A 16070-nucleotide genomic window follows, 5' to 3' on the forward strand; every position below is an offset into this window, starting at 1 on the left:
ATTTTGGCAAGGACCTCATCCTGTGGGTGATATGCATAATTGCTCCCCCAGCCCCAGCAGCACTAAATCCTCATGTTAGATATTACCAGGGTTCTGTTACCCTCCTTTGCTCATTATTAGCTTAATATATATGGTGGGAACATGTCTTGTGATTTCAGGCTCCTGATCTTGACCAGGGATCTCTACAGCACAAAGAATAGTTCCCATGCTGGATGATCCACGGATGCAACCGACTGAAGTTCAGGGCTAAAGTTTGCCAGTGATTTCCCCAAATAGGGATCGCACGCGCCCTTAATCCTACATGTTCCTGTGTGGGGCCAGTTGCTGGGAGACTCGCTGGGTAAACCAACGGGATTCGGCTAGTTCTTAGAATTTCCTCGGCGTTTTTCTCCCTCCCCTCTTCCTTTCCCCCCGCTCTTGATCTGCTCCAAGACACCATCCCAAGAAGAGGGGGAAAGGGGTGGGGGCGTCAGGAGGAGGGCAGAGCCCACGGAGCCCGGGAGTATCGTGTTCCTGAGAAGGTGTCGGTCCTTCGCCCCGCCGCGATCCCTTCACACAGGGAAACTCTTGACAACTTGTTCCACTCGCTGGGCAAAGCCGGGGCGTGGGCGCGGGTGGCGTGAGGGGAGTTGTGAAGCGGCGGAGCCAAGAGGGCAGGGCACCTAGCGAGACCCTGAGGTAAGTGGAGAGGGCGTCAGTCAGGACACGGGGGCAGAAGGGACAAGAGGCCACTGTGTGAAGAGACGCTGTTGCGCCGGACACTCTGTGGGTGTCTCTCTCTCCGTGTGTGTGTTTTGCTTTCGACTTTTCTTCCCCTTCGCTCCTGAGGTTTTGAACGGAGCTCACGCCGAGCTTTCTGGGGAACGTCCTTCACGTCTGACGTGGTGCCTTCTCGACCGAGAGTGGCGCTCGCTCGCTCGCTCTCCCGCCTCACGCGCTCCTCTCGCCTGGATCGGGACTTTCGCCCTCACAGCCTCCCCGCGCGCGAGCCAGAGCGCGCGCAGAAACGACGCCAGGCGAGCGGCCACCGCAGAGCCCGCCGCGCTCAGGGACCAACGTCGCGAGACTTTATTTTGCTTTTTTGAGGGGAGGCATCTTCGCTTTGGAGCTTTGAGAAAGGTAAAAAAAAGAGAGAGAGAGAGAAAGAAAGAGAGAGAGAGAAAGAAAAAAGAGGAAAAGGTGGGGAGAGAGGGAGGGAGTCCCGTCAAGCTGCTCTCAACCAATAGAGCATAATCTGAAGGCGCCAGTTTTCCTGGGAATGCTCGAACTTCGTGTGAGGGAGGACTTGGAACCAACTTTTCTCCGTTGGTGTGAGGCGTGGAGCGCTCAGGGAATAGGGGTTGCCATCCCGCCCGCCCCTTCTGACAGCTCCTCTGGCTTTTAACAGATACAAAGACAGGCAGGAATTAAACAGATGCAACTCGCCTCAGCTCTGTGCTGGGGAAATCTTTACCACTAGGCAAACCTGTATTTCATGGCTGGGGAACCAGTGGTCATCTATATGATGTTGGGCTATAGCTCCCATGATCTCTGAGCATTGGTCATGCTGGCTGGGGCTGATGGATGACAGCATCACGTCGGGTTGGACTAGATGATCCTCAGGGTTCCTTCCAACTCCAACCACAGTTCTATGCCCCATCCCTCTCTGCGTAGGATAGCTTTCTGAGGAATCTCAGGTAGTGTTGAGAGATGAAAATGGGGTGTCAAATATGATTAGCCATTGCCACTGCTCACATTGACCACATTTATTACCACAGCAACAGCAATGGAAGCAACAGGAATTGTCGACTTCCTAAAGCAAGGGCTAAACTAATTTGAGCGTCTTGGTTCAGCAAGAGGAACCAAGGGCAGCCCACCGAGTGATGGACATGTAAGGAAGCAGAATGGAAGGAAAGAAACAGGAACCCTAGTGAACTTTCACATCTCTGAAGGAACATGCATAATTTCACACCTGGCTGGGACCCCTGAGTCTAGAAGAGCCACCACTCTCTATTTCATTTCCCACACTTGGGGAAGGGGGATTTCCATTCATGCCAGTACGATAGGGTGATCTTGTACCTCAGTACAAGAGGTAATTAATCTGGGTGAATAAATTATATTGCAATGACAATCCTCCAGAGAGTGAAAAGCTTTCAACGAGTGGAAATTCCTAGCTTGGTTTGTCACCAAGATGAGTTATCCTCCTACAGTTGGCAGCATTTCATGGGAGAAGGAAGGACTGCATGGATAAGTACCTTTCCTGAACATGCACAAAAAGGATGAAAGGGGCATGAAGAAGTTTACACTTATAGCAAATGCCATCCTCCTTTGCACTTTAGGGATGACTGTAGCCTCCACAATGTATTTGTCCACAACACATTAAAATGGCATAATGGTTTAGTCCCAAATGTGTTGCATATTTTTCCAGCACTGAGTTACTTATGATCAAAACTTAAATAAATTATCAAAAGGCTGTTATTGGATGATAGTAGTAGACTCACGGCAGTGTTACCTCAAGAACCCTAAAAAAGTATTTGTTGCTGTTGCTTTGCTTTCATGATAATAATAATACGAAACACACATTCCAAAACTGACAGTTTTGCAAGAGTTGGGTAGATGCAGGTCTTGGAATCAGTAGTGTGTTATACAGCAAGCAATGTGTAAATGAGATTAATGTATGTATGATTATAATCTCTAGAAAGTCCACATATGTTGTTGGTTGGATTTTTCAAAGTGGAAAAGGCATGTATATAGTTTCAATGGGTTGTTATAAAGATCAAATAAATCCCAACATAGTTTCCCTGAATTCTAAACATCAGTTGAAAAAAAAGAATTACATGAAATGAAACACATATGTTACACTCTGTGATAAGAGCTTAATGGAAAAGTTAATAACAGTGAGTTTAATATTTTCAATTTGCAAACACTTTTAGTGAGAGTAAAAAGCAAGAAGGTGGTAGCAAAATGAGAGCTTCAGTTATTCTGCTCTGGACAAATTATATATGATGTGATGCAATGTGCCTTGTAATGCACATTCCCAGAGGATGAAGGAATTGGTTGGTATTATTGTGCCATTCAAATAACTATATTCTCAAAAGTCGGGTTTTTTGCATATTAAAGTTACAGGCTGACACAATGAGCTGTTAAAATGGAGTAAAATTTAAGCCAGGTCTAGATGCATGAGATCTCTTTAGCTCAATATATTTAGCACTTTCAAATTTGCAAATGCATTACATTTTTTTCTTGTGCATTCTTGAAACTCATTCAGTTGAGCCGAACAGCACAAAAAGGGCACATTTCAGCAAAGTTGTGTCTTTTTTCAGTTGCACTAGTTTCAAGAATTTGACTAACTCTTCCATTGAAACCAGCACATTTTGAAAGTGCTTAATTCTAAGTATGCAGGTAAGTGGGTGTTACTTTTCAAGTAGTACTGACTCTTAGTTTTGCTGTATTGAGCTGGGGTGGGAGACTAGGAAGGCAGAATTAGAGAGTGGAACTCATCCAATGTTTGAATAATAGGTGGGGTTTCTATTCCAGCACATTTCTTTCCAAAAGTGCTGAAGCTGGACGCAAAGTAAAATTCCCTGGATTCCCCCCACCCCATTTATCTTAGCACTATACAAGCAATGATCCACATCCAGGTGATGAGGAAATAAGCTTAAGATGTTAGCGGGGATCAGCTTTGTGTTGTTAGTGGAGGCTGATATTCAGCCAGCATCTGATGGCCCAGCTCGCTTCAGTTCAGTGAGCAAGAACTATTAAACTGCAATGCATACTCTTAAACTGACAAGCCTTGCAAAATAAAACAACAAGCTCAAATTCAGTATTGAAGAAATGCCTCCTTCAAAGAAACAAGTTCTAAAACCTTCAGTGGTGCAATGAAGAAACATCTGCTCTGTGTGGCACATAGGTGCCAAGAGGATTGTCTTTCTAATTAGCCTTAATGCCCCAAAAGTTTACATTGAATATGAAGTTTTTTTAAAAGTGGGTCGGGGGGGGGGGGGAGAGATACCTTGTTGTTGTAAAGTAGCAATTTAGCTCCATTGTATCTATATTCTGATTCAGGAAAGAAAATTAAAAACATGGTAAAAAGAAGAACCAGAAGTTCATGAGAAGATAAGCAATGTAAAGAATAGTGTCCTATTCTAATGGAATCAGTGCAATGGTACTCAAACTTAGGGTGACAAATACTGTAAAGAATACAAATTAGTGTAGGCAGAATTTGGCCCATAAAGTAGAAATCTAATAGTGAGCCATAGTTTAGTGGAATTTGAGCTTATAATTGATTGGACCAACACTAGCATTTTAAGGACACTTCATGGGAGGATGGGTTAGAAAGCTGAGCCATGGTTATAAAATGACATGTGAGAGAAGTATGAAACTGCCCCAGAATCCTCTGTGCTGTGACATGATGCTCATAGGCTTAGTCTCACTTTCTGTTATAGCAGGGCCTGACCAGGTTGGTTGGACCAGGAAAGAGTTAAAGCAGAATTTCATTTGGTGGGCCCATCAGGGGTACAAAAACTTAACAGTCAGCCTTTTGGCTTTGCCAACCATTCCTCATCCTCAGTGTGTGCAAAGGTGATGCAGAGTTGCCTGTTCTGTTTCTCATTTAACATTTCTCTAACAGGGTGTCGCCACAGCATTAGTCACACTTCCCAATGTTAGTCATAACCAACCCCAACCTAAATTCACACTAGGAGACCACAGACCACACCTGTGCTGGCGAACATCACTCCTGTCCTATCCAAGTACATCATCACCTGACAGAGGGAATACGCAGAAAACTGGGTAGGTGGGGGAGTGCTCGGAGGGAAAAAGAGTAATCAAAACAGTAAAAAAGAGGCCACAAAAAGAAAAGTAAAAAGAACCACTCCTTCCTTTTCCTTGAAGTACTGTAGGTTCCTCAAATGCACCAAGAGGAACATGAGGAAGAGCAGCAGTTGCTTGGATACATTAGGGCTGTGTTGTAGATCATGGGGAGGGAGGCACCTCATTCCAGCAATGCTCCAAACAGTAATTCTGCATTCTAAATAGTTTTCAATGTGTAGGGAACACAGGAAGATGACTTTTCTGCTTAGCTGCTGGGGAGGAAAACCTTGTAAGCGGGTTTGTGGGACCCCAAACTCTTTAATGAGTCTCTGGACTCTTGCCAAAAGTTGACAGCTTCTGGCATTGGCCTTTTGTGACTCTGAAAACCACACCATGTGTTAATTTTTCCAGTGCAATGATTCATAAATGCTTATCAGAAAATCACAACTGGGTATCTATGCACAAGTGTATAGACCAGAATTATTGTACATGTCATCAGTTTTCCAGTGTGTAGGAAAATACTTCTTGTTCAGAAGAATGAATATGCATGCATGTGCTTGCTTACCTCTTGTCTGCTGTGAGAAGGTTAAACAACAACAACAACCCCCAAACCTATAGCCACCAGTGGGAGAACTGTGCTTGTGCCACACTTCTCGTTCACATGACCTGTCATCAGATTATCAACTTCTTAACACTAAAAGAGTATATCTAAACTACAAACGCTATTATTACAACCAGTGTCTAGGAAGTATGTGGTGGAAGAGGGTGGCTGAAGGAGATGGAACACCAAGGGAAAGGGGTGTATGGGCAATAAAAGCAGTAGGTGGAATCTGGGCTTGCCCCTCCCCATATCCAAAGTTCACAGTCTGAGGGTTTGTCCACACCAGAGCTAAATGTGTATTTTTACCTTCCTGATTCTTTTTTCATTAATGTTGGAGCATCCACATGATATCCTCCCCATCACAGTGTTGCACCAGACCTTCTCTCCCCACCCCTATTTAAATGCAAGGTTTTCTATTGTGGCCATTTCAGGCTTTCTGTGGATTTGGAAAACCTTGCATTTAAAGGGGGAAATGTCCACTAGGGCAAAAGGTGGATTTGCACCCGCCTGTCTCCCCATTAATGTGGGGGCTGCCCCTACATTAATGGGGAGGCAGGCAGGCAGGTGCAAATACACATTTTGCCCTAAGATGACTTATTTCACATTTTCTGCATCCTGTTCTGTGCCCTGAAAGATTCTGCTGTATAGACAGTATTCTGCTTTTAGACTGACTGGTCTGTTACATGGGTTAAGTTTTGAGTCCTATCTTGACAGACTATAGCCTTCTAAGCATACCAATAATGTATCTCATTTCTAAGTCGCAAGACTGAGTAGTCAGTACTTGGAATAAGCTCTACAAGTACAATTGTAAAAGGAGAAAAATGGCACACAAACCTTTTGTTGTTCATGCTATTGTGCCTTTTAAAGTTTTGGTCCTGAATTCTCTATGATGAAAATAAGCTCTGATGAAAATAATGATGGAATACGTTGTGCCAAAAATCCATTCAATTATGTCCACTCACTTGTGCAGTGGAAATCCACTTGTGCAACATAGCTTCCAGACTGTCTTCTCCCCGCTTCCCAACAGTTCAGTGATGCTTTCTTCCTGTATGTATCACTAGGATCAAAGACCTGAAGATTGTTCAGAGTTGGCTTGCAAGCCATGGGAAGAATTAAAAGCATCTGCAATAATATTTGCCTCTCTGCTCAAGTGACAATTAAAATGCCTTAAAACACTGAAAGTAGATTCACTTTTTATTTATTTGACATTTGAAAATCAGAAATATTGTCTGTCAAAATATATGTTTAAAATCCTTTTCAATTTTGTAAGCTGTTTAATTGAATCATTTTCAGCTGACAAACCTTTTGTGTTTCTACTAAGGAATTGTTACACATTCTGGCTTCACAGCTTGCAACTGCTACATGCAGGCATGTGCTTGAAAAGGCAGCTTGTAATTTGTAGGTAACAAAATGTTCTTTTTTTGGGGGGGGAGCCCCACCCCAAATGTATTTGGAATTTTAGTCAATGGTGCTTAAGCAGGATTAGAGGAAACAGCTGGCTAAACAAATATTGGGGGCAGAGTGGATGCAATGGTATAAATTAATAATGCTGGTCTTTATTTATGACATGAATGGGAGGTTTTGTGGCAGTATAATGTATTAACCATGGTCATCATGTGCCACCTAGTGGATCTGACAGGATTTTACTACCTTAAAAAAACATGTTTTTCCTCAAAAAAAATTTCCACACTTCTGTAGCCAATCCAGCATATAAACGAACTCTTAACAAGTAATTAACAGCTCCTGGCTGGCTTTATTTCCTCAAGAAATTACAGTTATTTCCACTAATAATAACATTAGTTTAACGAAGCAGGGCATTTATTGTTCTGTTGCTAATTCCAAGGGTTTAAGTCACACCACACATACAGTAACAGCAATGGCTCTATCTGAATCAAGTTTTAGACATTCATATAAAAAATGCCAACAATCAGAGCTAATGCCAATAATTCCTTCAAAACTTCATCGCAAAAATGAAAGCAATGCCTGTCAAAAATAATTGTGTTCCCCTTTCAAACTTTGCAGACAAAAGGCTTAACCACCTTTATAGCATTTCCCAAGATTATTCCTCTCTTTCCAATCATTGTCACTTTTTCTTCTCTCATCTTCTGATTTTGCTCCTGTTTTCTTCGTTCTGTCAACGTGCATGCTATGTTATATTTCCTCTCCCCTTTCATTTCCTGGCGTGGTAAACTTGGCTACAAACCAGGCCAAATCCTGGTTTTTATAATGGGCATAATCTTCTAGACTTGCCCCTTTTAATTTATGAACAGCCCAATTTGATACAGGCAAATCTGAACAGAATCAGAGGAGGGCAATGAAGTTGGCCAGTGGTGTGGAAAACAATCTCCATGAGGAGATGTTGATGGAACTGTAGCTGGGGGAAGAGAACCCTGACTGTCTATTACATGGTAGAGGGCAAAGATTTGTTTTTTGCTGCTGCAGAAAGCAGAACAAGATCTAACACACTTCAGTTGCCCAGGAAGAGAAATTTGATAATGGAACCAAACACATAGAGAGTTGTTAAGCTCTTCCTCAATGGAGAAATTTTCAAGCAGAGTTTCAGCAGCCATGGGTTGGGAATGCAGACGCTACAGATTTCCTGCATCCAGAAAGGGTTGGACATTACATGGCCTAAAAGGCCTTCTCCAACTCATAGGTTAGGAGTTATGCAATTATCTATAAATCTATTCGTGTATTTAAAGTATTTTAGTTGCTTTTTAGAGCTACAACAAAACAACGTTCACACGGGAGCAGGGCATGATAAAAAGATTTAACAGCCACATTAGCAAGCATACAGGAATAATTACAAAGCTGCTCTGTAGCACCTTAGTTAATTATGACTCAATAAAAGGCAGCATTGAAGAAGAAGGTCTTTAGCGCTCACCTAGATGCCTGAGCAGTTGGGGCAAGACACAACTTGAGGGAGGCAGTTTCTGCATTTCTGGGGCTACCCCTGAAGTCTACTGCATCTTCAACTGAATCCTACCTAGTAAACAGTCTCCACAGGCTATAGCAACAAATGGAGGCTTCGGAGAGCAGTAAATACTAGAAAGAAGCTACAGCTGTGAAGGATCCTCCTGTTGGTTAGAAGCCATACAGGGGTGCAAGGCAAGTACAGTAGTACCTCTGGTTAAGAACTTAGTTCGTTCTGGAGGTCCATTCTTAACCTGAAACTGTTCTTAACCTGAGGTACCACTTTAGCTAATACGGCCTCCCGCTGCCACCGCATGATTTCTGTTCTCATCCTGAAGCAAAGTTCTTAACCTGAGGTACTATTTCTGGGTTAGTGGAGTCTGTAACCTGAAGCATCTGTAACCTGAGGTACCATTGTATGGGGTTATTAGAGTTTCTTAATGTAGACACTTTATGACTCCCTTCTCATTTATAGTAAGCCTATGGATAATTGTTTTATATATATTCTATCATTCTATAGGGACAGGGCTAGGTGGCCTGTGAAGCTCTTTTTCAATACTAAGATTCAGCAATACTTGCAAAATACAAAACATCACAAGTTTAATTTGGATTTTGGTCACATGGGATGGGGAGATGAAGGAAACAGCAACACTGCCACTATGTGAAAAGATTCCTTGCCCCCTTTACTCAGCTTCAAAACAGATAGCTTTCCTTTAATTAATACAACAGAGGAAATCCTGAACATTACTGATTGCACTAAAATCAAACATGTAAAAGAGGCAGTAGGAACAATCCGTCTGAAGACCATTCTGAGTGCTTGGAAAACTTTTTTAAAACCAAAACCCAGAGCTATGTGAAATATTACTTTAATAAGCTGCTGGTATGAGGTATGAGCTAATAGCTGAAGTAAGCAAGAGCTTTCCTTTCTCACGAGAAAGGTGAAATTTGGAAAATGCAACAGTGCTTCATAAAATGCAAGCAGATAATGGGGCCAATATATATATATGATTTCATAGTTCATGGGTGGAGACAAGAGATCTTTAACAGAAACAAAATTAATAGCTCAGGAGACTGTTACCAGATACTTGCCTCCTGCTTAGAAAATAAATGTCAAATTGACATTTTATCTAGTAGCAAGGGACTATTATCTTGCCACAGCATTCCATTAACAAAATCTCTTAATTATTTTAAAGGCTAACAGAATGACAGTGGAGACAAGGTAGATAAAATGTGTGCATAGCAGCTTGTTGAGTAGCAAAAGAAACAAATGCTAGCTTGGAGGAGGGACAGAGATTTAGAAGCATGAATTGCTGGAGAGCACAAGCAGGGAGAGTGCTGTCAGGTTACCTGTCCTGCCAGTGGGCTTTGCACAGGCCACTGTGGGAACAGGATGCAGGGCTTTTCCTATGTTCTTAGCACGAATATAGGATTGGCAGGTGTTCTTCTACACCATTAACATGGTGGCGTGTGGTGTGCAGCAAAAGCTTGGGCATATTGGCTTCCCTTGGTCATATTTTGCCACTTCAGGTATGAAGCCTCAGATGAGATATATTTATCCAAACACTTAATATAGAGTCACTGCTTGATACAAGTCAGACCAATGAGTTACAAGCACCATATGGGAAGCCACTGCATGGTAGCTATATAGTGTGTGTCACTATGGAGATTCTTTTTTGAGTGTTGCATGCCACAGAGAGAGCAGGTGGAGAGGCTAAAGTGAGAATGCAGTGGCAATTCACAGTGCTTCAGATTAGAATGGTCTGTATTTCACAACCATAAAGTGGAGCCCATGTGGTAGAATATAATCATTAGTTCATTTATATCATAATAATAATATCTAAGGAGTTCAATATGGTACAAATTATACAAGGCTTGTAGTACTAGAGAATTTTAAGGATTTACAGTGTCTCATGAGAACACAGGAAGGCACTTTATTCTGAGCTAAACCAATTTTCCATCTAGCTTAGTATTGTCTTGCTTTCCAGTCTCAAGCAGAAGTCAGTTACATCCCTATCTGGAAATCTGAACCTAAGAGCTTTTGCATTCTCTACTACTTTGATATCAAAGCATGATATTAACAAATATATATTCCTTGCCAAATTCAGGTTTCTTATTAATGCTATCTCTTTATGTCCACTATACAGACATACACATCCATATGCATATGTAGTTATATGCTTGTACAGAATGCATAATGGTTTTATCTGAAAACAAACCATTCAGAACATGGAGGTTGTTTTTGCTGTTCTTCCCGATTGAGAGCCTATTGTTTTAGCCTGTACACTATTGCTGACTTATGGTTCTTTGCATACTGGCCATAGATTCCCATTGATTCGCAACTGGTACCTCATTGTTTGCATGGCTAGAGGCTGGTACCAACTGTTACTGTTTTAAAGCTCATTTCCGAAAAGCTCACATCACAATGCAAACCTATTCATTTAAACACCAGTCCCATGAATAAATGATGCAAAACATGGTGTCAGGTTTTGTACAACTATTCCTGGAAGAGAAACACAAATGTGCTTTTCAGAACTTGATCAACATATTAGAGAAGCGTGAGAAAGGCATTAGGATGTGAATGGATTTTACAGTGTTGAAGGGATACTGGTAAATTCATTGGGTTGGTGGACCCAAAGTTTGGTTAAAAATGAAAAAGAATTTGTTTTCAAAAGAATATAGGATGGATTGTAGGGAAGTCATGTTATCATGCATAGCTCACACTTGCACGTACTAGAAAGGATCCCCACAGTACTCAGTGACACCGTTTGACTTGCCTGCTCGTCCCCTGATCGGTGGGCATAATGTTAAGAGGAACTTCATGTGCCTCAACATCATTGCTTATAATGGAACAGTCATGTGTGGGTCCAGTAGCCAAAGCCTTTCTCAAGGGCTGTACGTTTTTTTTTTATTTGAGCAATTTACCCATCTCCTAAGGTTACTTGGGTATAAAGAAAAATATTGGTGCTGGAAACTTATGTCTCAGTCTTGAGAGACTGTTCTATCCTGGGCTATTTGTCCAACTCACAAAACATTTTTGTGATTGTGACTTAACATTATGCTTGGGGTTATTTGGAATTGTAGCATACACAAGAGCTAGAAGAATATACCATCTTGTAAAAACCCATGAACGTTTTGGAAAATTCAACATGCACTACCCTATTGAAAAAAACAGTCTTTATTTTCTTTCTCCATGTTTTAAAATGTTTGACTATCATATCCTTATTATGACTACCATACCCTTGTTATGAGGAACATATAAGTACCTAACAATAACAAAAAAAAATTTTGGCATTATTAGCTGAATTAAAAATAGTATAATATTCATCCAAAATTATGAGCGTAGCAAATCAGAAGCAATAACTGAATGGAGATATTATCATTATTGGTGAATTCTAACTGCATATTCTGGTTAATTCTGCATTATTAATTTATATATAATAGTGTACATTGTGCTTCCACCCAGTGGCATGCTCTTTTATTGCATGATACAATAAAAGTTGACACTGTCATTTCTGCTTGAAAACACCAATTGAGCTTTTCAGAAAACAAAAATTTCAGAATTCCCATAAAATTAGGGCACAGTGTTAATTTTACTTAAGTCACAGAAACCGAACAGTCATTTTATGGAATTTTAACTGTACAATTACAGAAATGATCTTACTGTTTTTAGTTTATTGAGTATGTATTATTTGTATTTTACCTCATTTAATCATGCTGTACACTGCATCATTAGCTTTTAGCTGTGAGGTGGATTATAAATGTGCAAGACAGAACAAGTAAGATAATTAAATCCTCAATACATCATTGCATCTGTATAATCAGGAAAATTCATTTTTCCTTTGGTCCATTGAAAGATATTGCACCTGTGCTCTAGGGTTACCAACTTGGTCCCCTCCAGATATAGTTGGACTCCAGCTTCCATAACCCCTGACCACTGGTCATTCTGGTGTCCCAACAACCTCTGGAAAGCACCACAATGGCTACCTCTGGCCTGGATCTCCGGATTTATGTGAGTGTTTCTTGTAGACTGTGCAGATCAGACGCAGTCAGACAAACACAGCATTTGGGTGAATGTGTGCATAGTCTGGTTCAAAATGGAAATAGAGAGTAATGGGAGTCAACAAACTGAGCTCCTTCAAGATTTGCACATGTTTAACCACATTCTGGTTTCACCTTATTTTTGAAGACTTTTAGGACGCGGCATTTCATGATCTTGATGCTTGAACCATTCACAAAACAATTCACCATAAATTTATGTTTATGCCATGGAATAGTTTATGGTGTTTATCCAGTGGAAAAAGTCAACTCGTGTTTACTTCAAGCTGCAAAAATATGTTTGCATGAAATGCATAAATCATCTTCAAAGTACCTTGGTCTAAATAAAGCTTGGACTTGAGGTTTTGTTATGAACTGATGGCATTTCAAGCTCCATTTTCAATTATATATTTGTTCTGCCTTTCTTGTAAATGATGTTTGTGACACATCAGTTATTTCTTTTGACTTATGTTAGTATGTTTGCTAACTCAGGATCCTCCCCTCATAAACTCCCTTCAGCAGTTATTTCTGGCAATGTGTGACTTTGAACCTGGTTTTAGCAATGTTTATGCCAGTGTACTTGCTTATTTGCGTGATTTGTTTCCACTGATAAACAGAGTAAGGCGATTCCTAACCATAGATTCCGCTCGCTAAGAAATGAGACTTTGTTTTTCACATTCAAAACAGAACATTTTCAACAGTAATATCTTATGTCTTTGAAGGTTCATTCCAACATAGAGTCTAATGAACTCAAATTAGTTGCCCTAGAGTCACACAGTTAATAGCATATGCAGGCTAATAATCCCTCTCAACTTCACACTGCCTACAAGGTGAAGCAGTAAATTCGAGGTTGCAATCAATACTAGAAGACAAGGGGGAAATACCCACTATAATCAAAAGCTCTTTCCTGCTATCTGTTGTCATAGCAGGGTAAGTTAAAATTTAAGCTGCATCACAGAAAATGGGGAGAATATTGCTTCTTCAGTATCAAAACATGATATTCCCAATGAAAAGATAGTTGCGCTTGAGGCCCATTGCACTTAGCGAGTTTAAGTTAATTGCACTTCACCACTAATTAGTGCAATGGCATTAACTATTTCTGGAGCGGGGTGTAATGATCTGTGGTATGCAGGATTGTTAATTTGGGATGGAATTTGATTAATAGCATTTCAGTATTCTCTGGTTCAAGCAGGGCTGTCTTAAGCATAACCGGCGCTGTGGTGCAAAGCTCCCTCCGGCACCCTGCCCCCCATTTCCCAGAGTTGTCCACCTTTTTTTAGGGAGGACGGTACTGCCAGCAGGGCTGGAGGAGGTGGGCAGTGGTTGGAGGGCGGCTCCTCTGGTGGGGAAGAGGTGGAGGCTGGACGCGGCGCCTCCTGACTCAGCTGGCCGCTTCGTGCCACAGTGGCCACGGCAGACAGAGGCGCCAGGCGTGGCGCTGCTTCAGTGCTGCATGGCAGAGGCGGGCGAGGGCAGCGAGCTGATGCCGGGAAGCGCTGCTTCCAGCCTCCACCTCTTCTCTGGTGCCCTCCAGAACTTGGCACCCTGGCACCCCATGCCACTAGCCTCTATGGGTAAGACGTCCCTGAGTTCAAGAGTAGCAAACTGGTTGTTGGAGGTGCCCAGTCAGCCTGGTCAGTAGTCAGGGATGATGGAAATTGTAGTCCAACAACATCTGGAGTGACACAGTTTAGCCACCCTGGCTGTAGTCAGTATCAACCCAGGATACACCTCTGACTCAACAATATTGGCAACATTAGTGACAAAATTACTGACATCTAGCAATCATTAATGTTCTCTTAGGGTTGCTTCCTAGCTCTAGGTTTTACCCATTAATTTAAGTGATCTATTATTCATGTTATCCAAACAGTCATTGTTATAATATTCTGCATTTTAGAAAACAGACTGATAAAAATCCAGAGTTTACAATTCTTCAAAATGGATTGCTGTCAACAACCAAAGGTTGCCTAGAGGAAATTAGGAGATAATGTCACTTGAATAAAAGATAGACAATAGTCTCTCACTATCAGGGGGGAAGGTATTCTAGCCCTTGCAGAAATGCTGTCTTGTGTGAAACACATCACTTCATTTCAAATCAGGTAATACTGATCTAATCATCGGAGGCTTATTTCCAATAGGTAGAATGACCTATTTAGGTGGTGCTGCTTTATCTGAAGAGGTATTCAAAGGGCAGAGCAAGAGTCCAAGCTATGACCATTGTTGGTTGACCCAGTTTAATGTGCTTATTCCTTGCCAGAACTGAATTAGAACTGACAGGATGAGGGGAACCTGACATTATCAGATGTAAGCTCCATGCCTTGAGAGGAGTTCACAATTCCATAAAGGTGCAGACTAACGATGTCCTCAATCCATGTTGATACCGCCAGTGCTGCAAGTGGTAGACCTAGAGGAAGCATCACCCTTGCTCCGAAAGCACAGCTCCAAATAACTGGGCAAAGTGGAATACTAACTTGACTTCTCCCATATTTGCAAGAAAGAAGCCTGTCCACTGATGAAGGGGCAGAGGGGGGATCAGTATCTTTCTAAGTACAAGAATGAAGTACATCTAAAACACCACAGCTTATTGTCAGTGAAATATATGCATTGGGCACATGTAGGTTTGCTCCCATCAAGAGTATGTAAAAGATAATGTTATCCAAAAACACAGCATATCCTATATGTTTGTGGTACTAGTGTGATAGTTACAACACAGAAAGAAAAACATTGCTAATGAATGCATGGAAGTTTCAGGTTCAAGGGTCAACACTGGCAACTTTAAGCTTGAATCAAGCACTGATGACACAGTAGAAAAGTTTCAGTGAAGGGAGGATTTTTCTTCCTGCCTAATACAGTACCTAGTCAGCAGCTTCTGATTGGTAGGTTTTGGCTTCAGCCTCTAGTGTTGTCCCTCTGTGAAGCAGCATCCCTACTTACAAGGGCAGCTGGTGATAATCTTTAACTTCAAAGTGACTGTAAATATGCTTGACTACTTGGCATGGTTGCGGAGCTCAGAATAATTATTTGAATGAGCCCAATTCGAATGCTTCTGGGAAAAGCAACTTCTTTATTCTTCCTGAAATATAGATGACACAGGAATAAGTCAAAGATACAGCTGCATGAAATAGATAAGTTAAGGACTAGAAAGGTCATGATATCCTTAAAATACAGATTTCAATTTAATACTAGCAGGAATTTTGGCAGAATTTCTTATCAGGCGAAGGTAGTGATATTCCAAATACAATTCTTTTTCTGTCTCCTAACCCTCAGCCACAGGGATTAAGGATTCTTAGAGGTGAATTTGCGATACCAGCAAATAGGAGGCTTCACCTCCAAGGAATCTGCAGCTGCCATTTCAAAATTGCAGGTATGCATTTTTTATTTAAAAAAAAATGAAATGCTCAGAGCAACAATGACCAAGGCAATCACCTAAATATATGCCAGTCTAGCATGGGAATCAGGATATCCACTCTTCCGCTATTGCAGGGAAAGGGATGTTATAATATAAACAGCATGTGTATGGAATATATTAGCTCCTAATTTCTTCCAATGGCAAAGTATTTAATAAAGGCTAATTGTATTACTTTGTTAGAATTCGTATTTTGTTAGTTAATTGTTGCTGCCATTTATTTGCAATGTTTTATTTTTTTCTGCAATATAATTCTTCCTTCATTTAATTTTTATTGGGTGAGAGCCATAGTAATCCAATCCCTCTTCTTCTGGGTTGGGTGAG

General features: G+C 41.3%; 1 protein-coding gene across 3 annotated transcripts in view; it reads left to right on the forward strand.

The window, feature by feature from the left end:
- Positions 1–449: 449 nt before the first annotated feature.
- HAPLN1 (hyaluronan and proteoglycan link protein 1) overlaps positions 450–16070 on the forward strand; it is a 69208-nt gene continuing 53587 nt past the window's right edge. The window contains exons 1-2 of one of the 3 annotated variants that reach the window (XM_083404266.1): positions 457–678; positions 829–1119. The gene's annotated coding sequence lies outside the window, so the exon portion shown is untranslated. Of the gene's footprint in view, positions 1120–16070 lie in introns of all 3 variants that reach the window. The other 2 variants (XM_083404267.1, XM_083404265.1) reach the window with 2 other exon arrangements.

The sequence above is a fragment of the Podarcis tiliguerta genome (assembly GCF_965153285.1).
Source record: "Podarcis tiliguerta genome assembly, chromosome: 11".
Lineage (NCBI taxonomy): Eukaryota > Metazoa > Chordata > Lepidosauria > Squamata > Lacertidae > Podarcis > Podarcis tiliguerta.